Below are 27237 nucleotides of genomic sequence, written 5' to 3'. Positions count from 1 at the left end.
TACGCAAGCCAACTTCAATGTGGGATCTTAATCTTGTCCTAGTGGCACTCATGAAAACTCAGTTTGAACCATTGGCGTCCTGCTCACTGTTGTTTAAGATGTGTGGTCCCTGTCTGTATTCCACTACCTGCCCTCTTTTCCATCTACTTCAGCGCATGACTTTATTGGCCATAGAGAAGGAACTGGAGAGGTGGTCAGTCTGCACCACCCCTTATGCCCTTGGTTTGGAGCATGAGGAGGCAAAAGGCATAGGTATGGAACAGTAGCCACTGCTGAAAAAATTTCCAATCTCAGGTGCATGGTGCATATGCATACTCCACAGTGGAATACAAATGGGAACCGGCGCATCTTGAAGTACTTGGGTTACAGAACAGGTAAATAATCCCACTTTGTGTAGTGAAATAAGAGAGTTTTGTTTTCTGTTCATATTTAGATAAACCACTTGAAAATAATCTACAGAGTTAGAAATTAGTCTAGCATGTTATTTTTTTCAATATCTGTGGGCAACTAATTTTGCCAGGGTATCTAAATTGGGTAAGAATAAATGTCTGTCTAAAAATATCCAGTGTACTTTCCGCTGAAATTATCTTTCACAGCCCCTCCTAAAAATAACTGCAATAAGGAGTTGCTGTCAAAAAGTAGCTGCTTGTATTCATCCTCAGAGCTGCATTTCAGTGATGTATGGATAATGTTTTTATATGCAATCTCTACAGAGTTTTTTAGGATTGTTCAGAATAATAAATGCTATATAAAATCTCATTTATCAGTATTTACAGTTGAAATTGGCATGAATAATGTTGTTAACATTTAAGATTTGTTATAGTTATGTGTTCAGGTGAGTCACTGAGGTACTTAAACATGTGAGTAATCCAACTCTTGTCAGTGGGACTACTCAAGTCCTTAAATGTAGGCATTTGCTAAAGTACCCTGACCTGGCCCTGGATCAGGGCCTAACTTAGGAAACTAATATATGCCAAAACATATAAACGCTTTGCTATACATCATTAGAGCTAATAAATACTTTTAATATTGTTAGTTTTAATTATTATGGGTTAAATGAGGAATAGCTGTGATGTATAAATGAACACTTGCTTAGCTCTCTAAACTATACCAAATCACTGCATTGGTATAGAAAGAACCAAAGTGTGAAATTCTTTCAGACAAACTTGATTGCTGCTTTCCCCCCCCCAACCCCTAGAATTACAGAAATAGTGGATGAAGGGAAAGCAGTAAACCGAATATATTTGGATTTTAGTAAGCAGTCATGGGATATGAGGAAAGGTCCTCTCACGGATTGGTAACTGGTTAAAAGATATGAAACCAGAGGGTAGGAATAAATGGTCAGTTTTCAGAATGGAGAGAGGTAAATAGTGGTGTCCTCTGGGGTCTGTACTGGGCCCACTCCTATTCAACATATTTATAAACGATCTGGAAAAAGGGGTAAACAGTGAAGTGGCAAAATTTGCAGATGATACAAAACTACTCAAGATAGTTAAGTCCCAAGCAGACTGGGAAGAGTTACAAAAGGATCTCTCAAAATTGGGTGACTGGGCAACAAAATGGAAGATATAATTCACTGTCGATACATGAAAAATAATGCACATTGGAAAATATAATCCCAACTATACATATAAAATGATGGGGTCTAAATTACCTGTTACTATTCAAGAAAGAGATCTTGGAGTCATTGTGGATAGTTCTCTGAAAACATCCACTCAATGTGCAGTGGCAGTTTAAAAAAAAAAAAAAAAAAAAAAGCAAACAGAATGTTGGGAATTGTTAAGAAAGGGACAGATAATAAGACAGAAAATATTATATTGCCTGTATATAAATCCATGGTATGCCCACACCTTGAATACTGCATGCAGATGTGGGTGCTCCATCTCAAAAAAGATGTATTGGAATTGGAAAAGGTTCAGAAAAGAGCAACAAAAATGATTAGGGGTATGGAATGGCTGCCATATGAGGAGAGATTAATAAGACTGGGACTTTTCAGCTTGGAAAAGAGACGACTAAGGGGGGATATGATTAAGGTGTGGAGAAAGTAAATAAGGAAGTGTTATTTACTCCTTCTCATAACAGAAGAACTAGGGCTTACCAAATGAAATTAATAGGCAGTACGTTTAAAACAAACAAAAGGAAGTATTTTTCACACAACCTGTGGAACTCCTTGCTTGAGGTTGTTATGAAGGTCAAGACTATAACAGGGTTCAAAAAGAACTAGATATATTCCTGGAGGATAGGTCCATCAATGGCTATTAGCCAGGATGGGCAGGGATGGTGTCCCTGCCCATCCCTGCTCTGGGAATGAGCAATAAGGAATGGATCACTAGATGATTACCCGTTCTGTTCATTCCCTCTGGGGCACCAGGCATTGGCCACTGTCAGAAGACAGGATACTGGGCTAGATGGACCTTTGGTCTAACCCAGTATGGCCATTATGTTCTTATTTAAAACATCTTATATACTGAAATCTTACACTCACAGCTTCCCCAGAAAGAATCTGAAAAATTGGTTGAGTTTGGAAATTAGAAACAAAAATGATTGAGCCAAATATATTGATTATGAAGAGATAATAAGAACTAAATGTATTGCTTTGCTAAGAGACTACTAAGATCTTTAGTGGTTTAAAGTGTTTATCAGAGGCAAAGCGGGCCAGTGGGGAAGGTGCTGGAGTTAGAGCCATTCTTAAAACTATACAGTAAGACAATGGGCAGTCACTTAAAGCCTAGTCTACACAGAAAACATATATTGGTGTAGGTCAGTCAGGGCTGTGGAGAAACCCACACCTGTCTGTCAGCTTTGTGGCTACGCCTGGCTCACGGGACAGCTCAGGGTGTCCGACACCATCAGGTGGTCCAGAGACATCTACATGGAGCACATCACGGGACACTGTCAGTACTAGGATGAGTAAACGAGACTGCCGGTCAGGGAAATAACCCACTTCCTCCCCTGATGAACCAAGGGTTACACCACACCCATGTACCGATTCGCTACACCAAGACTGACTTGGACTCTAAATACATTCTATGTGTGGCATACCCGAGATCACTTATTCACTGACTCTCTTTAAAAACTCCCACACCCCAATCTGGGTCTATGCTGGTTATGTACTATGTATGTATCTTGTGGAGCTTGTAACCAGTACTTGTAATCTGTCATAACTCAAGCCTGACCCCAGATGTATAGTACCTTCCTTCTTAATTTGTGTAAATTTGATTTTAAACATTCACTTCAATCAATTTTTTAGATCTGTTCTGATCAGTTTAGTATCAGATCTGTCTCTGTGAAAACTTTATATTAACTGGGTGTTTGAAATAGGAGCTTGTTCCATCTACTGCACGCATTAACCTGGTATTGCAGAACTGTCAAGAACGGTGCATCTCCCCTGGTGAGAACTTTTTTGATAATACTCACTCCTGCCTTGAGTGCAGTGGACTGGACTAGATGACGTCTCGAAGTCCCTTCTAGTTCTATGATTCTTTGATTCTATGACATAACTATGCTGACATAACCCCCAGCATAAGTGCAACTACGTCTAGAGAAGAGGGTTTCTGTCTACTTATCAAACGTTGTTTGAGGAAGTGATTCACTACATTGACAGTAAACCCCCTTCTGTTGGTGAGAGAGTAGGCTGCATCTACTCTCAGGACTATGCCAACACAGGTATGTCAGTGTAGTCTCTGTAGTGTAGACATACCCTCAATCTCTTTAAGCATCAGTTACCTCATCTGCAAATTGGGGATGATTTCCCTCCTTCATAAGGTGCTTTGAAATAAAGGTGAAAAGTGTTCTATAAGAGCTAGGTATATTTTTTTATTGGAATTTGTAAACACAAAGGAAAGGGGGAATTATTTAAAAAAAACATTTTTGTAAGATCTCTTATAGCTTGATACATTTAAATTTCTCTGGTTTCTGCTCTGATCCAGCATGCTGTACTTCAACACTCTATGGGCACTCTGATCTCTAGGTCCCTAGGGATTGAAAGGGACTTTAATTGCAATGCTGAAGGGCCTTGTCAGGTGCTGGGATATCTGAGAGCCACTTGACTTCCTTAGACAAATTGTCCTGAAACAGCAACGGGGAATAAAGGTTCCCATTGAATGTAGTATGAAAAACAGACAAAATCATTTGATGTCAGAGGTCGGAGAGGAAAAGGCTTCTACTTTAGGAAGTAGGAAGGACTTGGGAAGGGGAAAGGAAATGTGTTTGAGAACATTAATTATGGAGTTGTTTTAAGTGTGAACAATGTTATTTTTTAAAATAAGATAACCACCAAGATCAGGGCATATCTCACTTAATCATTTACGTGTCATTGAGGGGGGCCTCAGGCACTGGTGCATCTCAGTCCCTCTTAGTTTGTGCCCCACATGATAACCTCCCATCTTCCGTGAGCTATAATCCTTTGGTCAAATTTTGGCTATTGGGTTTAGCGTGCAGGTGCTGGGTTGTGTTGGAAGCCTTTGATATATAACAAGTCAAATTGGTGATCCCTTCTACTTTTAATTTCTATGATTTTGTGACTGGTTTCTAGTACTAGTTGAGATGCCTTACTTTCACATGTGCTGACAATCTCTTTCCGCTAAAATAGTCCATGTATGAAAAATATTAGTACAGATGCTTAAAATAGACTGAGACATTCTTTGATGTCTCCAAATTGCTCTAAAATAAGTTACTCTAGCTAATCTATGCTGTGCTCATTACCATGGCATCTGAGCACCTAATTGACTGATTTTTAAAATTTTGCTATCACATCCCAGTATGTCAGCTTGAAGCACTACAGTGGAGCAATAATTGCATATATACTGCCTTTTTTTCTTTTCAAATTATTTTGAGGTGGAACAGAAATGTCGGTGTGCTGAAAGAATAATGTCTAAAACTGATGAAACATTTCCAAGATAATGAAACAGATTAATGGCTTTCTGTTGCAACTATATACCAAAAGTAAAATATATCAGTTAATTTTCCATTAGTAAACTATTACTTGAAAAAAAAACCCTATTGATGAAAAAGTAAAGGGCAATTAAACTATTATTATTCATAGCCAAAGTGTGATTCCTGGCATCCGATTTTCTAAATTCCCTAATTAACAATGTATTGCAGAGAAACCCATCTCCAACAACTACACTGCTTAAAGGGCAGCATGGCTTTCAATAGCAAGAATGGCTGCTCTGGGAGCCCATCATTTCCCTCACTCCACTGAATTGAGTGAGAAGCTTGTGGGGGAGGGGGCAGATCTCTGCTCCACTCACACTGGTGGCAGAGGGCACACACCCACCCACCCCCACTCCAACCAGGACCCAGTATAGGGCAATTCCTACATGCACACTCTCCCAGTTAAGTCAGGAATGGGCCTCTTTATGTTGAAAAATTGTTTTGATTTCTTTAAACTGCTAAAGCATTTCTGTTATTTGGAGCAGTGACTTTAAGTTTGGCAGGGAGAATAGTGATTCCTGAGGTCAGAGACATTTAAATCTGCCCAGAGTTGGCTAAATTATAAGCTGTGGAAAATTGCAATTTGCACTTGTCCAGACATTTTCTGCTGCTTAATTTTCTGAACATTCCAACTGTACTATCATAGAGTCATGGGACTGGAAGGGACCTTGAGAGGTCATGCATGATCCTAGGCCCCACTGAGATTTCTGAATTGTTCTGAAGTAGCCACACAGAACTGAATCTCTGTATGAGACACAGACAAAATGAATCTTACTCCTGCCACTTTCCTCTAGCAAAATACCATTAGGCCTATGGGAGCAGGTACTAGCACAGAAGACAAAAGATTGTGAGTTCTGATCTCACCTCTTCCACAAAGTGGTTATTAATTTTGTGCCATTGATCACCTTATTATTGAGCAAGACCTTATCCCTACCCTAGGGGGCATGCAAGTATCTTCATACTCTTCTCCCCGTCCGTCACCAGGCTGCCTACATCCTTCTCCATTTTACAGGAGTAACTAAAAGTTTGCACAAGCTCACTCTTGCAGACTTTGGGCTTGACCCCAGACTTGTAATATGCCAAACTCAAGTCTTAGCCATGATACACCTCAGAGAAAATCTGCCAAATCTGTGCCCTTGGGTATGCTGTCTGTAAATCTGCTACTCTTGCATATGTTATGCACTGTGTAGTGAGTTATGTTTTTATCGTCTAATGGCTAGTCCACAGTGGTTAACAGCCTACTGCTGCTGTTAGCTAATAGTTACTCCTGTAGCTCAAGTCATTAGGTGTCTTTGGGGAAGTGGTAAATATCCTACATTTCTAGCCTTACAGATGATTTATGCAGAGGGATTTTACAAATGTGCCTCCTGAGGAGAACTTTGGCAGACTTCAGATGCTCAGAAGGAGCCCTCACTAAGTTCAGATATTTACTGACTGGTCTGTTGCTGCTACCTAACTAAGCTACCCTTTTAGTTCAAGCAGCAGAAGTCTTGCTACAGGTTTAAAGGTCCCAGATTTAAACCCTGCTGATGCGGGATATTACAGTTGCACATAATGGCATTTTTTAAAATTTACTTTTCTGTTAAACAATGTTTAAAATGCCTAGGAAGTTCCATATCAACCCCCTGCCCAACCCCCCGCCCCCAAACCCCATATTAAGTTAACAATATTAAGTATCCAAACTCAAACACTTGAAAGTTGTGTCCTGACAGGATTAAGATTACCCATATAACCCTAATTCTGCCCCCTGGTGCACTATGATATACATTTTGTTCTCCCGTTGAGGAAAACAGCTGGGAATGTTGTGGATTGTAGCCGGATTCCTTTAATGGTTAATAATTGTATTGATTGTCAATTGATATTAATTTATTGAACTGGGGGTAACAGGGTTTTTGTCCCAGAATCAGGCTCCACAGAATTAAAACTAACAAGTTCTGTATTTTGCAGGGTTATCCTGAGGGGTGTGGCAAAGACACTCACACTGAAGGCAAAGCAAAGCCTTAGCTACTTTTAGTTAAACAATCAGTAAAGACAAGAAAACTCCTAACCTCATAAATAAATAGCAGTGATATAGCATTAGGGATATCTTTGATGTCATCCTCTGCATATGCTCATCTACTTATATACTCATACCCTTCCTTGAAGACCTGGAGGTGAGAGACAAAGCCCTGTCCCTGGTCCAGACGCCCAATGCCCAAAGGTCAATGGTAGATAATAACAACGAAGAGCTGAAGGGTCAGTGATGGAAAGTTGGCCCCTGCTGCGTGGTGGCTTGGCCTATTATAGGGGTTGGGTAGTATCACGAATATTCATTCAGATGCCCAGCCTCCCATGTCCAAATCTAACTTCCTCAGCCTTGTAATATTGGTGTGCCCTTATCAACTAAAGTTTAATATATTAATGACTTTTAGCTTATTATCATATTCATCATCATTGCTAAAGCAAGTTTATGGTTAAACATCTGCCAATGATTCTAACCTAAAATATCCAAACCCAATATCAGTTCATTGTTCCTGCAGTTGCCTGGTATCGTTCTGTACCAAGCCACTCTCTTGAGCAAGCTATTCCCAGTTCCCCAAAATCTAAAGTAACTGTCAGACCATTTTATATATGCTAAGCGTCATAGGCCCACTTTACTCATGCATGTCTGCTTAAGCCAATGTTTTACGGGATACAGACCTGATAAATAAAAGGCTAATCTAGCTCTATGGGATAGAAGATGCCATCTGTATAGAGCAAGAAATCACTTGGGATATACCAGTCTTATATAGCAGCCATAAGATCCTAGGACAAATTGAGCTATTATCCACATGAACAGTGAGGTCACTGAAGGCAGTAAGCCTTGGTGACTCCAGTGCCAGAACGGAATAGAAGTCTGTTTAATGTAGAAGGGAGCTCTGAAGTGCAGTGGAGTGATGTGTACATTATGGCTATTCCCAAATTAATCCAACCCTAACATTCACAAATATACGCTCAAATTAATCCATCCTTGGAGCCAGACAACCTCTTGATGATGAAAATGCTTATTCCCTCCGCCCTGGGCTCATGTTACATATGATATGTATGTAGAGAAAGAAGCTAACCAGAGGACCAACTGACTCATATACTAAATCTCACATAAACGGGAACCTCACCTATTTTTAAATCTTTATTAGGCGCTGACATTGCATTGCATTAATCAGGATACAGCTTCCAGTCTGCCAAAATCACATGCTCCAAAAATGAAACCCCAGCCAAAAGCAGTGGGAGAGAAATTGGAGCACTGAGGTTTCTGCTGTCTCGTCTTCCCATGCTTGTCACAACAGGAATTGAACCTCAGAAATGTCATGCGTGTTCTCAGCTCACAGCACTTTCCGAGTTTCTAGGCACCCGTGAGGCAATGCATCAGTGCAACAGTGCCCCTTCTGGCCAAGTGTCGTGCAGCCCCGGGGCTCACACGGCCTAGTGGGGCTGTCAGTCTATTCCTGGTGCCCAGGAGTCTGAAAACCTTTCTTCACTCCCAAATCCATCAGGGTTAGTAGGGGAACCCAGGCCCTCCCACTCTACTGGGTTCAGCTCAGGGCCCTTGAGCTAGATAAGCAGGACCCGGTTCTTTGATTCTGACAGTGCCCTGAGCTCCTTACTACCTGCCCCTTGGGCCTCTGCAGGCTCTCCAGTCTGTCGGTCAGTTCATACCCTTCTGGACTGTTGTCTCTGGGCGGCACTTCAGTAGCTTGCTGGCAGGAGCTTCTTTTTCCAGCCTGCTCACGCCTCTGGTAGCCACCCCACAGCTCCATCCTTCAGTTTCCCAGTCCTTTTATCCTCCTAGCTCCTGTGAGGCTGCCCATCAGTAGTGACCCGCTGTGCCTGTGTTAACCCTTTGGTTGCTGGACCAGTGTGGGATACATACACCACATGACAGCACCCAAGAAAGCAATTTCACAATGCGCTGGCAAATCTGTCCTTAACTTTTCTCAAATGAATCTAGAAGCTGAAATAATTTCTCCGTAAAATGCTCATTGTCAGATTAAGGTTGACTCTACCTTTTAAATTATTAATCATGTAGAAGGACTCTTAAAGCAGTGTTATTTAAATGTATGAGTCTTGTATTTGAATTCCCTTAGTAATTACATTTTGTTTCTGCATACTTCTCATGAAGTTGTTTGCCTCGTAAATATTAGAGCTATAAAGTTTTCAATATTCACATTTCTTTACATTCTGTTATTGCTCTGATATGTAGGCAAGTAACACATATTTAGCACCTAGCCAACCCTGCTAAGGAAAATGCAGTTTTGGGAAGGTACAGTTGCTTCACTAAGAAATATTAGATGCAAAGCTAAAATATTTTGTGAAGATTGTAACAGGACAACATAAATTATGGAGTTTATGAAATATTGACATTTGGGACACTTTGGAAGATGCTGATTTTTGAAGGTGCCGATATTGTATGAACTGTATTCCTGCAAAATATGTGAACAGTGAGTCACAAGGGTGCTCTATAGAGATGGCAATTCACTGTCTCTCCAGACTAAGAATTACTGCCTGTCACTAGGTTGAATCACAAATTTGTTATGACATCTGGATCATAATCAATTGCTTCTGTGCCACTGTGCCTGCTATGTAGTGCTATCTGGGGGTATTAACAAAAAGATTTTGTCACTTGAATGCTATTGGAGGGGTAAAAACTTTCTGCAAACTTGCATTTTTGTCCTTGTTTGAATTACAATCCTTGACTACTCCAACAGCTTGGACTAAAAATCAAGGGACAAATACGAATCTAAGTGGAAACTTACTAGAAATCCTCTTTTTGAGAGGGTCGGGGGTGGGGGATGTTATTTAAAAATAGTACAACTTTGACAGACTTAAACTATAGTTAACATGTGCCAAAACCGCCAGATCAGAGTTTGCAGCTTGAAAAGATCTCTGTGTTGCACCGAATGTCAACTGCTTGACACTTGGACGGAAATTGACAGATTTCAATATGGATTTTGAAACCTCTGGCTCAGGAGTGATCAGGCCTGGGTTTTGTATTGTTTCCGAGCTCTAATTCCCTTTTCACATTAATGTTTGTGTCCTTGAGAGAGAGATGTTGGACTGCACAGGACAGGGCTTATCACAGATCTCTCACATGGCCCAGCTGCAATACAGATGTCAAATAGGTTTCTGAAATTGCAGAACAGTCATGCAATCCTATGGGGAGTAGATCTCAGCAGTCCAGAAACTCTCATTTAATAAATTGACAATTTATAAGATCTGAATAACTGAAAATATAAAACTTTTATAGTTAAACCATAAATTGAAACTCCAGATTTAGCTGTTTCTGAGTTAAGTACAGCAGCAACAACCAGAGCTACTGCTATTGTGCTTGTTGTCGACCAGTAGGCCAGCACAGATCATTTTCACCAAATTATTAATAATTATTTTATTATCGTAGCATCCAAATGCCCCAGTCGGGATTGAGTTATTGTGTCAGGTGCAGCACAACATAGCTCTTGCTCAAAAGAGCTTAAAGTCTAATTAAGAACAAGATGCAATTACTGAATATTGTTGGCAGTGCATGCTGTTGAGTTTCTTCATATTTCAGAAAGTCCCTGTAACCTGCAAGGACCACTTTTCCTGGGAAATGTCATAGAGAATAGCAGAGCATGGTGTTCCAGGGAGGAGGGGGATGGAGGCTGTGTGGCCCTGTATCTCTAAAATCTTGGCTCCATGGAGTGTGTCTTGTATTGCACATCTGACCAGGCACCTCTGCTTACTGCATCTTTGTGAAAACAACGAGGAGTCCTTGTGGCACCTTAGAGACTAACACATTTATTTTGGCATAAGCTTTTGTGGGCTATAACCCGCTTCATCAGATGCATGGAGTGGAAAATATAGTACTCCATGCATCTGATGAAGCAGGTTATAGCCCACGAAAGCTTATGCCAAAATAAATTTGTTAGTCTCTAGGTGCCACAAGGACTCCTCATTGTTTTTGCTGATACAGACTAACACGGCTACCACTCTGAAACCTGCATCTTTGTAGTTAGGGTGCTAGCTATGGAGAAATCCCATTGTAGTTAAAATACATCAGCAGTCCTTAGCTACTGTTAAATGTATTACATAAAGCTGTACAGTTTCATCATAATTGAAATCTGTGACCACTACCATTTTGATTTTATAATAAATTATGTAAACACTCAAATTTATATGGCCCAGAAGGCTCAGGAAGATAGGCACGTTAACTAATTAGGCCATAGAAGAATCACATTCTTGTTTTGCACTTGGAATCTTCTCAGCCTAGTTGAAAGGATAAGCTGTTAAAGGTTTACATTTCCATGTGCTTCTAGAACATACTATTTTTATTATCTTCTCTCTCTTTAGACATCCGAAAATAGGACTGGAATGGTAACTTTTGGTTGAAACCTAAAACTTCTGAGGCTTGACAAAATGCCTGAAAAGTTTAAATCCGAGCTTGTGGCTGTGGCCCCTTTGCTTTGGGGAGTTAGAAATCTTGGATGTCTGACACTTAAAGATAAAATTTCATGATCTTTCATGTGAAGATAGCCCTGGAAACATAAACTAATACCTAATAAAAGCAATCATGAGAGGTGAAAATAACAAACATCTGGGATGTACTTGTGCAGCAGGAGACTTCAAGACCCCACTCCTGTTTACACACATACACTTTTCACTTAGAACAAGTCGGTTAAGCTTCGGGGTATCTCAAAGAATCATGTTAACCCTCCCCAGACAGCCACGTGTAGAGGTATGATAATGTCATACGGGTGTTATTTGAAGGGTACTGCAAAAAATTGTTCTATAGTCCTGCCCCCAAAATGCTAACTCAGCTCCTATGTAAATCAGTAATTCATGTTGGAACTACACCAGTTTAGCTTTCCTTGCAGTCTTTCAGTTAGTCTTCCCTCTTCTCCGGTTTGTTATAGATTGATAACATTAGCTGCCTGCAAACAATATTAGTTGTTCAGCACAGCTATAAGGTGGAAAGCGTCAGGTCACTTTATTGTTCTTCTGTGTGTTAAAAGAGTTCAGTTAAAAAAGCATAATAATTAGGCTTTTTAGTTCAAGCTAATAATTGCCTGTGCTACCCCTATAATTCTGTATATTGGTTGCTCCTGTATGTTGGCCAACCAGTCTAGCATTTTACATTCAATCTGTAATCCACATGAATCAGGATAGTCACCTATGTAAACAGATTGTAATTTTGTTACAAAAACTTCTAATTCCAATGTGTTGGCCTGGTCACAATTAGGCAGTGACAATTTGGAAAACCGTTGAGATAGTCAGAGAGGGAAGAGTAGGAGAAATATGAAGGAAGAGAAAATTTTACATGTTTTCAAACAGCTAAATGCTTCTTGCCACTTCTTTCCACATTCTTGATAGGTTTAACAATAGAATACATGGATGTAGCTATTCACTACAACTCCTCTAGTTTTAGCTAACTATTCTAACAAAGGGGGTTTTTGTTGCAAAATATCCCCAAAATAAAATCAATTTTAATAAACAATCAACATTTTTCTAATTGTTTTCTGGAAACGTCCAAGAATACTGGTGAAATTTGAAGCACATTTTTCTTTAATTTTTTTGTCAGGACAGTTTGTTGCGTTTGGTTACAAGTCACATTGTGCTGTTTTGGTTTGTGATTGGTTGCGTCTGTTCCATGTAGTAAGGAGGGTTAGGAATATCCATTTGGAATCAGTTTCTCAGAGGGAGAGTCTCTACTTTACTTTATGTTCTCTCTCTGAGCTAGCCAGAAAATAAAACATGTCAGGGAATGGCTTTGTGTCCTGACCCAGGTTCTGTGTGTATTTTTCCCTCCCTTAAATCTTCCCATTCTGAAATCCTGGATGGTGGTGTTGCCTGACCTCCCTGCCTAAACAGTGGAATAGAGACCTATCTACCCATTGGAGAGTACAGTCCATGCTGGTGTTTATATGACCTAGTAGATCCCTATGCCACTTCTGAGTGTGGAATAGGGTAACCAGACAGCAAGTGTGAAAAATCGGGACGGGGTGGGGTGTAATAGCCTATGTAAGAAAAAGACCCCAAAATCAGGGCTGTCCCTATAAAATTGGGACATCTGGTCACCCTAGTGTGGAACAAGAGAGCATAAACAACCCTGGTCACTTAAGTCTTCTTTGGATATTGGCTTTGTATTGAATATATATACACACCATCAATGGTAAGCATTAAGGTCAAAAATTGAAACGTTAGAAAACCTTGAAAAGCTGAAGTTAAGGTTGCATGTGCCACATTAAATTTAGCATCTCATGAACATCCATTTTAAAGGACTGCCACCTCATGCACATCCACTGTAGATATTGGAAAAGAATCAGGGAAGCCAGAGAAGAGAGAAAGCAGAAGAGAAGGCAGCAGAGAGATTAAGAGTGAGGATAAAGAAGAGCCCCTTAAGTCTAGCTAGGAGAAGGCCATTTGTGACCTGGATTGGGGTAGTTTTTGAAGAATTATCAGCACAAAATCTTGAATGTGAGGCTCAAGGGGAGTTGTAGCCTGTCTGGACTAGTGATTTAGAGATGAAAGGCTTTATATCTTATTACTAAAACAATGTAGTGAGGTTCATTTAAAGAAAAATATTTAAATGAATATGTTTAAATACTAACCTTTATGTATCTATCAATGAGGGTGGTAGCTTTTAAATGAATAGTTGTAAAATTAATGAAGTGCATGACAGAATTTAAAATCTTTATTTTTTCCCCCATTGAAACATTGTAGAAGCATTGTAGTGCCACATAATTCTGATGACATAATCAGTCTTAGATTGGCCAGATTGATACAAGTCTGTTGTCAAGTTTCAATGAGGTACAAAGATTACCTCTGGTAACACAGAAAGGTCATCAGAATACTGTTAGCACCTTGCTGCCTTTCAGTGTAATATCTTCAGCTTATGAATTGACTGTGCCCAAAGTACACAACACTTCTCTAGCACTTCAGGAACATTGTAGTTCTCTTTTTTGTGATTTGTGGAAAGTGCAGCTAAATATTTCAATTAATAAAATTAAGTGGCAATAGTATTCAATAGGAGATTTCCACTGTTACCTTAAGGAACCAAATAATTTTGTCTGATACAGTATATAAATTGCACACTACCTGTTCATGATTGTGAACTTCACCGTGTTTATTCATGAATAAATTGTTGTTACCACACGATCCTGTAAGATTTCACAAAGGCAGCGAAAATCTTGAGACGTGTTACAACAAGAAAAATATATTTTTATAGCCATTGTGACTCATGTTTAACAGGTATTAATTAATATCTGCAGATTTATCAATTGTATTTCAATCATAAAAATGCTTTTGTGAAAAGAGACTTACATGTGGTGTAAGAACAGGTTAAGGACTATTTAGAAAAGCTGGACATGCACAAGTCCATGGGTCCAGATCTAATGCATCCAAGGGTGCTGAGGGAGTTGGCTGATGTGATTGCAGAGCCATTGGCCATTTTCTTTGAAAATTCGTGGTGGTTGGGGGAGGTCCCGGACGATTGGAAAAAGGCAAATATAGTGCCCATATTTTAAAAAGGGAAGAAAGAGAACCCAGGGAACTACAGACCGGTCAACCTTACTTCAGTCCCCAGCAAAATCATGGAGCTGGTCCTCAAGGAATCCATTTTGAAGCACTTGGAGGAGAGGAAGGAGATCAGCAACAATCAACATGAATTCACCAAGGGCAAGTCATGCCTGACCAACCTGATTGCCTTCTATAATGAGATAACAGGCTCTGTGGATATGGGGAAAGCAGTGGATGTGATATATTTTGACTTTGGCAAAGGTTTTATTACAGTCTCCCATATCCAGTCTTGCCAGCAAGTTAAAGAAGTATGGATTGGATGAATGGACTATAAGGTGGATAGAAAGCTGGCTAGATTGTCGGGCTCAACAGGCAGTGATCAATGGCTCAATGTCTAGTTGGCAGCCGGTATCAAGCGGAGTACCCCAGGGGTTGGTCTTGGGGCCGGTTTCGTTCAACATCTTTATTAATGATCTGGATGATGGGATTAATTGCTCCCTCATCAAGTTCGCAGATGACACTAACCTGGGAGGAGAGAGACAGACATTGTAGGGTAGGGATAGGGTCCAGAGTGACCTAGACAAATTAGAGGATTGGGCCAAAAGAAATCTGATGAGGTTCAACAAGGACAAGTGTAGAGTCCTGCACTTAGGAAGGAAGAATCCCATGTACCGCTACAGGTTGGGGACTGACTGGCTAAGCAGCAGTTCTGCAGAAAAGGACCTGGGTATTACAGTAGACGAGAAGCTGAATATGAGTCAGCAGTGTGCCCTCATTGCCAAGAAGGCCAACAGCATATTGGGCTGCATTAGTAGGAGCGTTGCCAGCAGATCGAGGGAAGTGATTATTCACCTCTGTTCGGCACTGGTGAGGCCACACCTGGAGTATTGTGTCCAGTTATGGCCCCTTTCACTACAGAAGGGATGTGAACAAATTGGAGAGAGTCCAGCGGAGGGCAGCAAAAATTATTAGGAGTCTGGGGCACATGACTTACGAGGAGAGGCTGAGAGGACTGGCGTTATTTAGTTTGCAGAAGAGAAGAGTGAGGGGGGATTTGATAGCAGCCTTCAACTATCTGAAGGGGGGTTCCAAAGAGAATGCAGCTAGGCTGTTCTCAGTGGTGGCAGATGACAGAACAAGCAGTAATGGTTTCAAGTTGCAGTGGGGGAGGTCTAGGTTGTATATTAGGAAATACAAATTCTCTAGGAGGGTGGTGAAGCACAGGAATGGGTTACCTAGGGAGGTGGTGGAATCTCCATCCTTAGAGGTTTTTAAGGCCTGGCTTGACAAAGTCCTGGCTGGGATGATTTAGTTGGGTTGAACCTGCTTTGAGCAGGGGGTTGGACTAGATGACCTCCTGAGGTCTTTTCCAACCCTATTCTTCTATGATTCTATGACTTACTGTAGCAAATGTGCTGGATTTTTTCCCTTTCACTTACTTATATGTGGGTTTAAAACAAAGCAATTATCATTAGCAATTATAAGGTAACTTTTTGGAAGAAGGATAGTCTTCTGCTTGAGTCCGAGGATAGGGAAATATGAGACTTAATTTCTATTCTGAATGTTGCCACAGACTTTTAGTGTAGTCCTTTTTGGCAAATCTCTTAATTTCTCTGAGCCCTCAGTTTCCCCATCTGCAAAAGAGTTACCTACCTGACTCAAGTAAACACGTTAGTGTTTGTATGAGTTTGAGATGCTCAGAGGGAAGGAGTTACAAGAGCACAATATTATGATTATGTGATACTGGATTGTTTTACACATATTTTTTGTTGTTGTTGTTGTTTTCTCCCAGCTTCACCTGATTTGACAGGGGTCACTTCCTTATGACAACATGCTCCCACCCTGATTGGTAGGCAACATTATTGGGTGTAAGTGAATGGATGAGGAGAAAATAAATTGATGCATAACTGGTGTGCTTTGTACAACTCCAAGTGTAGCACTTTATGCCAGTTGTCTAGCTAATTTGCATGTTTGAAAATTTGCATATAACCATAATCTTCAGTTTATGATCAGTATACCCTGTCTAAACAGTGGCAGGGGCAGAAAGGTCGTTACAGAAAGCTTGGCAACTGTGGCTGGGGACTGGAGCCAGTACTGGGCCCCTGTCTCTCACATTCTGGGTCTGCTGCTAGCACCATCTCCAGCCTTTTCTTCCCTGCTTGGATCCAGCATGGGAACAGTGAGATGGGGAGGCAGAGTGTCTTACTGTTTTGGTGACACAGCTTCCCCTACTGGCCAGGAAGAACACACGCAGGCATACCTGGAGTTCAGCTGAATGTGTCAAATGTCGGCTGGGCTTCAGAGATGTGATATGATTGCATAAATACATGATACTTCGTAGCTCTGCTGATGCCCATGTTGATGAAGCTTTGACTCCAAATGTTTATTTCTTCTGTTCTTCCAAAGCAACATAGTCTAGCTTTAGTTAAATTTCATGGTGTAAATTAGTGTAAGATGGATAAAATATAAAGCCTTTTTATTAGTTAATATATTATCATGGGTGTGTGTGGGGAGGGGTAGATAATCCCACTTGCAAATGGCCCTGTGTAGACATCAAATTTGTGCACATCATTCTTAGAGTGAATTAAAATCAGCAGTTATGTCTCTAAATAATTTTCTTTTTGTACAGTGTATAAAATCACAATTCTACTCAGCAAGAGTATGGACATTTACATAAGAAAACAAGTTATTGGGATCAGAGCTGGACTTTGTGTTTGTGAAGTTCGCATTCTCCTAGCCCCTTATCCCCTACAAAAAAAAGGGAAGGAGTTAGTGTAAATGCAAAAATCTATTCTTTGTATTTCCCATGTAGCAGTTTGAAATATTATATCAAAATGGCAGGACAATAGCATTGCTAACAGAAAAGTGATTTCTGATCTTCAAAAACTTATCCACCCATCACTTCTACCTAGTTGGCATTATCATGTGTCATATCATGGTCTATCTGGGTTACTACTAGTTAAATACAGGAAATAATTTTAGTATATTGTAGAGTTTAAAGTCAAAGTAAAATATTGGAAAGCTGTAACATTAGATTTTACTAATTACACTATTTCAACACATAATGTTAAAATTAATATCAAGAAAGGTAATGAGCATAGTGTGTTCAACAGAAATATTACATAAAATAAGTTGATAATAAAAAATCCAGTGCCAAAACGCCAATCCTGGTAATACTTTCTCAAACTCAGTGGCAATGTGATTAGGCCCATAGTTTAAAGCAACTCTGATATAATTAATACAGTGGTTACCAAACTATGGGTTGTAGCCGTTCCAGCTTTCAAAGAATGATTTTTCAAATCAGCACAGGGTTGGGAGTCTCCGAAGGGTTTAAACTGCTTTCTGTAGAGTTTGGGGAGGAGGGTGGGTGGATAATTTCCTCTCCTCCACCCATTCTAGGAAAAAAATTTAACTCAAAATTCACCAGAATGCCCACTTGATAAAGGAAGAATGCTGCTTTGAAAGGACAATAGAAAGGAAGGATAGACATTGGAACTAGGAAGAAGAGAAGAGTTGGTGCTGAATTAAAAATTGAAAGGGGGGAAGAACAAATTTCTCCTTTTTCCAGCTTGCTGCTTCTCTTGCTTTTTTGCCCTTCTGTTTGTGTGTCCTCCTAGCCTTCCTTCCTGCTCTCTACCTCCTCATTTTCTCTTGCCTTTAGGAGTTTTTGATGTAATGGTTTGGTTTGGTTTGAGAATGTGAATCTTGTTGTTCAGGTTTATTAATGATACAATGTAGCGGTTGGCTATTGTGACACACAGAGATGAATTGTAGTGGATTGTAAATAAATTACAAATCTGTTTACTTCAAGGGTCATATCACAGGATGTGCTGGCCAGTTAAGGAACTTGGGCTCAGTCCCGCCTGTGCCTCATTATCTGGCCTCAGGGGATGGACTTGGGCTTTGGTTGGTTATTGGGTCCGGTGACCAGGATCACCTGATAGTGATCTAGGGGTGAGACTTCTGTAAAAGGGAGGCTCTAACAGTGAGGAAGAGGGGAGTGTGGCTTGGACCCAGTGAAGATTGTGGAAAGGGTTCTCTACACCAGCAAGATGGAAAGGCCTGTCTGGAGCTATCTGCAGTGAGGAGTGTGACTAGAAGCCTGAAGAAACTTAAGGAAACTCTGGGGTGCAGGTACTAGATTTTGGGGAAACAACTGTTGAGCCCAATGTAAGGCAGAAGAAACTGGAGTGGAGGAAAGACTTGTCTAGATTTAAGTTCACATTTGAACTATGATGTTGTTTTAGTAAACCAGACATGATGAAAGGGGTGGTGCTTGACTTGCAAACAACTGGTTGAAGTTTCTGAGAAGCCCAAGAAAGAGAAACAGAGGCAGCAGCAGGGTCAGACACAAGATTGGGCAAGATCTTGTTAAGTCATTATTGCCTTTACATTCATTGTCCTTCCTCCTTCCCCCTTTCCACCCTGTGACTGACAAATGAATTGCTCTCTGTGGTGATGATTTAGTAAAGCAGAGGCTCAGTAGATATTTTCAACTGCTACAATAGCTAATATGCTCCAGTGTGTGTTGGTGCAGGAGGAAATTCAGCAGTATTACACTGGGAATTATGAAACCATTGTTTCTCTGTGTCAGAAACACAAGACTTGGAAATTAAAGAGAAGATTACATTACTCTCTTTCTAATCAGCATAGGTAATGTGTCTTACAAGCACGAAGTAATTGTCAAAGCACTTGTAATGTAATCTGACAGAAAGCTAATGTATTTTCCCCCCCTCTAGTCATTTGCTATTTGCCAGTGCAAAGTCACTACATAAGCTGTTAGAGGTCATACACTTCATGTTCTAGGGGATGAGAGAACTGCTAAATTCCCTATATTTTAGCTGCTGTAGGACTTCTATACTGTAATGTTCAATAAAACAAAAAGTCTAAAAGAAGAGGAGACACTGCTTTCCAGATTACAATGCAGTTCTTTAAATTTAGCAGTAATCGACACTTTGGAAAAGAAGAACAGAAAGGTCTGTGTCATAGCTTCTCTGGGTGTTTTTGGATCTATAATGATCAGAAATACACTTCATCTCCCCCCACCCTGTCCATTCACCGTTGGCCCTGTTGCTCTTGTTCTGTTTACTACATGCATTCTTCTGTGCTTTGAGGCTTGTCTTTCTACTCAATGGCCCTTGTTTCTTTGTTTCTCCTTAAAGACATTACTATTCTCTCTCCTTTGAGTAGTGTCTTTTTCCCCCCACAGATCTCTGGCTACCAATCCAATCTCATTGCTTTTCTTGCCATGTTTCTATATGACACTAGCACTTGCCAGCACTGTGTTCCCTCACGGACATTGCTCATTTATATGGGGGGAATATTCTGTAATTCTGAATGTGCTGCTGGGATTATGTTCCTCCAATTCTGGCATGGCAAAACTGCTTAATCTAGGGCAGTTGCTGCCAACTACTTTTACATATGTAGTACTAGTAATGATACTTAAGGCTTTTGTGACTGCCAAGCTCCCCATCTGTGTTTTGAGTAGAGCTGTGATTGAGAAATTTTCTGACAGAACTGTTTTCCATAGGAAAATACTGATTGGATGAAATCAAAACATTTTGCTGGAATGCATCAGCATTGGAATAATCAAAATCCTTCATTTCAACTTTATTATTTTGACTTTATTCTATTAATATAATAGTATAAAAACAGAGCACTCTGTAAGGCTTTATTTTTAAAATATCATTTTCCAAAACTTTATTTTGTGGGGAATTTTTGAAAATGTGACTTTTCATTCTGATTCTGGGATGAAAGGAAATTTTGAAATGTTGAAATTTCCCACCAGATGGAACTTCCAAGTTTTGACCAGCTATAATGCTATAATGAGTGTCTAGCTTTACTGGGGCTTGGTCAGGTGCCACTACCCAGTCAGCTGCATGCTCTCTGCCATGTGAAGGAAATTTGGTGGCTCCATTCCAGAATATTATATCTGTGCCTCTTCACACTTTTACTGTGTACGTGAAGAAGTGGAAGGGTTCTGGCTGCTACATATATAAGCATATGTTTTTCTTGCATGTTGTGTTGCTGCCTTAATTTGTACCTCCACATCTTGTAAGCAATTAATGCAATGGTATACTGAGATACAGTATTTCTAGACTATAAACTTTTATTTACCTAATCCAAATAGCAAACTTACTGAAAGAATGCCAATTAGTAACAGTTAGATAATTGTGCTATAAATATGTTCTACTGGTTCCAGGTTGTGTATTATTTATTTATGTTATGGTAGCACTTAGGGGCCCCAACAGAGACACTGCCTCACTGTGCTAGCCACTCTACAAACAGAATAACAGATGGTTTCTACCCTGAAGAGTTTACAGTCTAAATAATAATCTTCCACTTTCATACTCTAAGAGCTTAATACTACAAGTCACATTTAGAAGTGATGCATAGAGTGGTATAAGTTAGACACCCTTACACTCATTTAGGCATCCATAGATCTTCTTATACACGAGTTGGTCCAGCATGAACTGGTTGACAGAAGTGTTTGACTGCTGCCCCCGTACTTGTTACTAGGAAGTATCACTTCATGAAAGCATTTTTCCTCACATTGCCATCTTAATATTTTAAGAACTGCTATAACTTTTAGTAACTAATAATTCTATTGGTTCCTTTAATGTTAAAAGCTAATATACACTAGTCCATGCATTGAACAGTCTCATGTTTTTGGAGAATGTACTCTTTCAACAGGGTGCCAAATAGAATAAAGTGAAGTTTCCTATGTGAGGCACTCCAGTGTAACACTTCTCTGAGAGTAAGGATTTTTTTTTTATTTATCTGAATGTTCCAAAGCATATTCTTCACAGAAAATTGTATAGACCTTTTTATATCCATTGGCCAACTTTCATATATTCTTTGTGCTCTCATATTACTGTGTGCTGAGATTTCTTCTACAATCCAGGAATAAAATACCCAAGCTTTCTCTTTGGAATGATAAAAATGTGTTATTTTCAGTTGTGAGTCCCTTTTTTCCTCTGGTGCACAATAAATGTGCCCATTTCCATTGAAGAGTACAGGATGGTAGCATTTCAGGACAAAAGGTAAATGGTTCATTTGGTTCAATTTGCCTACTGAGCTATCTCTCACATATATGCCAAGTGCTTGTGATTTTGAAATAAAAAAATGCATCGTTGTCACTTTTATTGTTGCTTTTGGTAGTCTATTCCTAACATGAAGTTTTCTCTTAAGAATCTCATATGTCTACACTGCAGTCAGAAGTGTAACTGCAGTAAGTGTGGGTGTACCTGAGGTAGGTTTGATCTAGCTAGCTTGAGTAGCAATAGCAGAAAAACCCTGGAAGTGAAGGCTACAGCATGGGCTAACCTCTTGAGTAAATACCAAGGGGTGGCTTGGATAGTCTATGGAACAATGGTTTCACTGCTATTATTATTCAAGCTAGTTAGATCAAAGCTACTTAAAATTGCAGTGTAGACATACTCTGTCTTTAGTTCAGTTAACGTTCCCTTATATACTGAGACTGTTTAGACTTGTACAGCATCCACCTTCTCTATTTACCCTCAGTATTTTATGTAATACAGTATGTATTTGTTTTCATGAAATACAATTTGAGCCAAATTTTTGGCCCTGAACAAGCGTCCACCATGGTGCTCCAGCCACAGTAAGGGCATTAAAGCCATCTCAAACAGGTAGCTGCAGATTCCTTGAGTGCAGACTTTGTCATACCTCATATGGTGGGCTGGAGTGAATGTCAGAGGTAGGAAAAGGATAGAAAGGGAATTGGGAAAACGAATGTCTTACATGTGGTTCATGACTGGGATAGTTGAGGATCTAGGCATATACATTTTACTATGAACTAGGGAATATGCTGCAAGTAGCTTAGTTATTGTTTCTAGGTGAGCCCTAGCATGTGCTGTATTTTATGGGTTTAAACTCATCAACAGTGACACATTTTATGTGTGGTTTTTTTATGGAATTTCTTTGGTACTTTATTTTAAAATGTGAGCGGGGAGGAATAGAGAGAAAAACATGCTACAATTCAGCGTGTTTGTTTATTCACTTGAATGTGTAAAGTGAGATGGTTAGATTTAATGATTGGGATGCTGATCTCTTAAAAATAACCTGTTAGAGTTATAATGAAAAGGCTTCTAAAACATGGAAAAACATTTTTTATCATTTTGTACAACTCAAAAAATGGCCTGATAGAATTGTTTGAGACTTTTCAAATCAATTCGTGTCTGGCTGTGGACAAGCATGAGAAATTCTAATAAAAAAAGACTTTTTTTTTTTAAATTAAAAGCACCTGAAAATGAGAGCTATTTTTTAAGTGCCTTCTCAACTGTAGCGTTGTTGCTGTGATGCTATAATTACTGTCAAGTGAAAGAAACTTTTATAGCAGATGTACCTTCTGTAGACACACAGTGAATTAATTACTTTCTGCAAGTACTCATTTTATTTTCTAATGTCCAATATTCACATTTGTTTCTTCACAAAACTAAGTGAATAATGTCTTTAAAAAGAAGCTTGTCAGCTGAAATAAGAATTTAAGGTACATCATGTTCAGAACAAAAGAATGTTTTTCTGCACTATGTAGAAGCTAAATTCAGACTGTTGATAGCTTTTTCTTTCTTTGGGGAAAAATTGCAAGCAATTAGTAGTACAAAGTGCAAGTACCTCACTAGGGACAATTGTCCATTAGGCTGTAGTTTAAGTACTGTATTAAGCATTCCTGCTGCACAGAACTGGGTCTGCTTGTATAAATGTTTGCTGCATATGGTGTTCAATGTAGGGAATTTTTGTTTCAGACTTTTGCTTGTGACTTCATGAAAAGTACAATACATTTTTAAAGAATTACATATCCTTAAAAGAGAGCTCCACAGACACAAAGCCTGTGAACATATAGTTTACTTTCAGATATTTTACCTGCAATAAGATGATAGTTTATCTGCAAATATTTATCTTACACAGAGTGTTGGTACAGTATTTCTTTTAATTCTTGAAGACTGGGTTCAAATTTGGTTTATTGAATACATAAAACAAGTTTGATGGTTTTAGTCTAATGTTCAATAGCTCTTGTGTTAAGCTGTGTACATAATAGATGCAATGCACACACTCTGGAAAGGCCTGGGGCATTGGGTCCAGGGTGTCCACTGTCACAGCTGTATAAAGAAACTTCTTCAGGACCCATGTGGCACTAGCCAATGCTAACAAGATAAAGTTAGAGAAATGTAGTCAAAAAGGAGAGCTTCCACAATAATGACGTTTAATTGAATCTTTCCTGCATTTGAGGCATGTTCCCCCTTCTTTAGGACCAGCATTAACAATACAGGGTACTCGTTTTGTCACCAGAATCACACATTCAGTAAACTAGTCTTTTTATTTATTCAAACTGTCAATGACATCGTACATGTGTCTAGAGTACAGCTCTGAGACCTTTTGTCCTGAGCCTTCTCTTTTGATTTCTTTGCACTCAGGAGCCTGGTTAGCTGACAGTGGCATGCCCTTCATAATCCAGTGTAAATCAAATAAAATACAGCCAAGAAAGGCCTTCAGCTTATTTGTTCGTATTAGGTCTCTTGGTCCATCACACAACAGGGGCTCTCAGGTTCAGACAAATCTGTCTGGTATTCTGTCACACAGAACATCTCCATTGCATGAGAGGAGAAACTCGTTTTAGTAACAGCTCCACTGTGGTTTGTCCTGCTTGCCTCTCTACCATAACCTTACCTGCTTTGTTCTGCTGTTTTTGTGGATCTGTTACACAGAAACTATAAAGGGAAAACATTTAACACAAATGGGATTGTGAAGCCATAAAAATTGGCAGGGAACCCAGGTGGAGTATCTGAAACTACTTAATTTTGTTTTGAAATGGTCTATATTTCAAGTTGACTCTGTCCAATACAAACACCAAAGCACAGGATATGTTTATCAAATATGCTGTTTTGTAACACCATGGGCCTAATTCTGAGCTGCACTTTGGCTCCTTTATGTTGCAGTAGACTGCTATTGTCTCCTCCTCTCCACCCCCCTGAAATTACAGATCAGGAGGGGTGGTTACACAGGGCTAGCATAACAACTCTGTACCACCCTCCTTCACAGCTATCATTATAGGAGGTGTGGGGGAAAGGAATGGATGCGACCAGAGCACTCAGCTCTCAGGGTATTGTGGGCTTCTCGATTATTCCTATTCCGGGGGATGGGGACGGGCATTTCTGAAACCCAACAAAAAAACTTCAAAAACAGACTCCAACGAGAGACTGCTGAATTGGAATTAATTTGCAAACTGGATACAATTAACTTAGGCTTGAATAAAGACTGGGAGTGGATGGGTCATTACACAAAGTAAAACTATTTCCACATGTTTATTCCCCCCCTCACCCCGCTGTTTCTCAGACGTTCTTGTCAACGGCTGGAAATGGCCCACCTTGATTATCACTACAAAAGGTTGTCTCCTCTCTCCCCCCCCCCCCCCCCCCCCCCCGCTCTCCTGCTGGTAATAGCTCACCTTACCTGATCACTGTCGTTACAGCGTGTATGGTAACATCCATTGTTTCATGTTCTCTGTGTATATAAATCTCCGCACTGTATTTTCCACTGAATGCATCTGATGAAGTGAGCTGTAGCTCACAAAAGCTTATGCTCAGATAAATTTGTTAATCTCTAAGGTGCCACAAGTACTCCTTTTCTTTTTGCGGCTACAGACTAACACAGCTGCTACTCTGAAACCTGTACCCACAGTGTTTTTCCACATCCTCATGTTGTATTTTGGTCTTGCTCAGACTGTGAACTCTTCAGGGCAGATACTTTTCTGTATTTGTTTAACACTCTCTGATCATTTATGGCACTATATAAATAATAATAATTGGGGCTAGTAATCTGGTGGTAAAATGATCTTGAGTTCTAAAATGTTCCCAAAATGACAGGCGTACTGTTGCCGGATGAAACATTTTGTGGAAATCCTATTGCCCTCTCCTTTCAATATTCTCTTCTCCTATTCTGTACCTTTCAGTTTCTCCCTCCTTTCACCCAGTTGCTTCCTTTCAATTTTCATTTGTTATTCCCTTTCCCCCACACATTTCTGGTTTTAAATGTTCCTGGGCACTCTTAAAAAATGCCCGGCTATATATGGCCCCTTTTTCCAAAAGCCAACTAAAACTCCTCTCAGCTGAGAAAGCATGAACAAAAGGAAAAGAAAGAAGCTTCTGCAAGACTTCCAGCGTGACATGGCCTCGGTAGAAGAGTTCCCCTAGATCCTGAGCTGCAGTGACTGAGAGGTCAGCTCATTAAGTTAATCAATGGAGAGGGAAGTTTTGGAAAAAATGGTGATCATTTGTTTACACTAAAGTGATAATGAGATCATCCTTACGAGTGTGTGAGGACCAACACAAAGAGCCATGCTTTAAGCAGCAACTAGAGAACTCCCTGTCCTGAAAACTCCCATGTTTACTAAGCTCCCCAGTGCAAGAACATCCTGGTCCTCTCCTGATAATTGTGGAGGACCAGAAACTCTATCACCACACCTCATCTCTCTCTTTTTTTTATAGTAAAAGATTAAAATTTAAATTATAAACCAGTGTGTATACAAACATTTCAAAATAAACTTTACATTACTATGTCCCCTTATCAATTCTATTAAAATAGTCTTGAGCAGTGAAGATAAAGTCTGATCAGTCTTCCAGATCAGGTTCTGACTTCTGTTGAGTTTGTGCATGGAGTTCCCTGTGGCAGGGGGCTCACATCCTGTCAAAGTACTCATAGATCCTCTCTTTGTTGCTTTTGGAAATATTGGAGATGAACCTGATTCCAAAAGGACTTCTCTGGAGGAGTCTCCACTAGGTAGGATCTCGGAGTTTCTGCCTTGTTCTAAACAATTCAGAATGTCTAGGAACTTTAGAGCCCACTTTTGTTCCCTGGTCTCAGTTCAGGTAGTGCTTTTGTTCTGCTGCAGATAGTGCAGATGCAAGCGGTGTTGACTAATATGCCAAGAATGTTTTGTGTGGGTCCACTGATTTTTCTAGAAGTCTTTTCAAAATCTGCACTGATCTCTCTACCTTTCCATTGCTTTGGGGGGAAATCTGGGCTACTAGTACAATGGTCAAAATCGAAGTCCTGTGCAAATGCTAGGAATGTTTCAGAGATAAATTGAGACCATTATCTGATAGGAAGACTTCAGGAATTCCATATCTTGCAAATATTTATTTCAGGTTTTGGATGACCTATGCTGATGAAGTCTGTGTAAGTATAGCCAAATCCAATATATCTGGAGAAGCAATCAGCTACAATAATGTGCTCGTGTCCTTTCCAGAAAAACAAATGTGTTGCTAGCTGCTGCCAGCGTCTGCCAGGTAGCTTTGTAGAATAATGGTTCTGGCAGTGGTAGTGGTTGTTACCTACCTTGCAAGCCTATACTAAAGTGTGAATGTGCCTACTCAGACTAGGCCACCATACAGATTGTTGTGCTCATGCCCTGCACTTGTTTATATTTTGGTGTCCCTCATGAATTTTGGAGAACATATTTTCTTTGAAATACCATAGGTATGAAAATGTGCCATCCTTTCAGAAGCAGGCCATTGGCCATCTGAAGGTCATTGCAGTGCTGCCGATACGATGGTAGAGGGAAAAGGTGGTTGAGGTGTAATATCTTTTATTGGATTAACTTCTGTTGGTGAAAGAGACAAGCTTTTGAGCTACACAGAGCTCTTCAGGTAGTAGGTCAGTTGATGGTTGACTTCTTTGACCCCACCCTGTTTGGCAGAGTTGGGTAAGTTTCTTGCAAGTCTCAACACTCCCTTTTGGATTGTTTCCACTACTCTTGGTAACCTGCATTCTATTGAA

The 27237-nt window shown here is 39.9% G+C and overlaps 1 protein-coding gene and 1 pseudogene across 1 annotated transcript in view; both read left to right on the top strand.

Annotated features, from left to right (window-relative positions):
- Positions 1-27237, top strand: part of ADGRA1 (adhesion G protein-coupled receptor A1) — a 465281-nt gene that overhangs the window by 74291 nt on the left and 363753 nt on the right.
- Positions 3229-3388, top strand: LOC114018971 (annotated as a pseudogene).

Source organism: Chelonia mydas, chromosome 7 (genome assembly GCF_015237465.2).
Source record: "Chelonia mydas isolate rCheMyd1 chromosome 7, rCheMyd1.pri.v2, whole genome shotgun sequence".
In the NCBI taxonomy this organism is placed as follows: domain Eukaryota; kingdom Metazoa; phylum Chordata; order Testudines; family Cheloniidae; genus Chelonia; species Chelonia mydas.
The sequence above is the reverse complement of the archived record's forward strand: the minus strand, read 5'-3'. Positions and strand labels throughout refer to the sequence as shown.